We start from the raw sequence: 1,684 nt of genomic DNA, 5'->3' as shown, positions 1-1,684 counted from the left end.
ATTGATGACCAGTGATGTTTTACGCTATTAAAAAAAAAAATTATGTTTAAGTATGTACGAGATATTATTATTGTATTTTTAATTTTAAAAGCAATGGTTTAGAGCAAAAATGACGCAAGTGGCAGCAAAGCCCTAAAATTCAATAAATAAATACATCCGGATCTATATTACTTATTTTCAAACTAATAAATATATACTTATTTATTAGGTTTATATTTATTAGTTTGAAAAAAGTAATATAGATCCGGATGTATTTATTTATTGAAATACATATTTAATAAAAAAATAAATAAAAACATATTTGCATTCATTATTATATTTTTTTATTAATTAATACACTTTAAAAGGTTATTCATCTACTATAATATATTACGTAGCATGTAGTAATATAAAGGTGGTGTTTAAGACTTCTCAAGACTCGTTCACAAATTTCCAGGTTTTAGCCGGGCCTCATTATGCAGTTTTTCACAAGCTACTTCCCAAGAGCGACCCCTATAAAAGCTGTTAGCTGAGGCCCGTTGATTTGTAGCCCCGCCTCGGAGCTATATATTCCCTCAGTACACAGGGGCCTTTAATAACAGCTAACTCCCCACTCACAAACACCGATAGAATTTTCATCTCTCTCAGCTCTTTTTATATTTATTTGTCTCTATATAATTTACAAATTATTAATTTATAGCGAACTGGTATAAAATGTTTCAATTAAAAGGCCATTTCAAATTGTTATTTTTTATATTGTTCTTTTTATTAATACCGACTATCTTGTTTTTATTAATTGACAATTTGAATAATTATAAATTAATACTTCTGTTCCTTTTTATTTATTTTTAGGTTTGTATTACTTAATTCTTTTGCAATTAAGTAATTGATGGAAAAAAGGAGTAATTCATATTTAATTAAATTTTCAGTTGTTAATTAAATATGCTGCATAATATTACAAGCCATATCAAATCTTTTTTTTTTTTTTACTTTGTCACTACTGATGGCAGGGAACCGTTGTATTCGTATATAAAATAAACAAAAAATGGTTCTTCTGATTTGGACTAAATTAAATGTAAATTTAGAGAATAGTAAGAGCTTAGAAAATGGACTAGTAATCAATTATATGCCTTATTTACGCTTCAATGTGTGCCTAAATATTTTTCTTTACACACGTTTCAATTCTGCCCCAGATTTTATTCTAAAGTAACTAACCAAATTTATCAAAAATAAAATAATCCCTATAACTTAAACTATAGGTAATTTGTTACCAATATACTCAGTAAGATTTAGTAAAATATTTAAATTGGAAATTCTTTATATTTCACACTTTTTTCTTTTCTTTTTTCGAGCTGTATATTATACAAAATATTAAACAACAAAGATATCCGAATATCTTTTATTAAAAATCATTATTTTAATCTATTTATTTCATCCTAATTTGTTTTTATTTATAACATGGTATATAGTTAGGTGTGTCTTTTGTATGAGACTAAATCCCTCCCCTACAATCAATTGTTTTTAAAAAAATGAATCTCTTACATTAACCATATAAGACCCGATATAATACCAAGCCGATCTGGTATTAAATAAATAAATTTTTAAAAAAAATATCCCAGTTTAAATATTTCACTTTAATCAGGTACTAATTTTGCCTCAATGCATGATTTAGTGCGTTTTACAAGATTTTGCATTAATTGTAATA

Source organism: Halyomorpha halys, unplaced genomic scaffold, assembly GCF_000696795.3.
Source record: "Halyomorpha halys isolate HHAL.00 unplaced genomic scaffold, Hhal_1.1 Scaffold1229.1, whole genome shotgun sequence".
Taxonomy (NCBI): domain Eukaryota; kingdom Metazoa; phylum Arthropoda; class Insecta; order Hemiptera; family Pentatomidae; genus Halyomorpha; species Halyomorpha halys.
The sequence above is the reverse complement of the archived record's forward strand: the minus strand, read 5'-3'. Positions refer to the sequence as shown.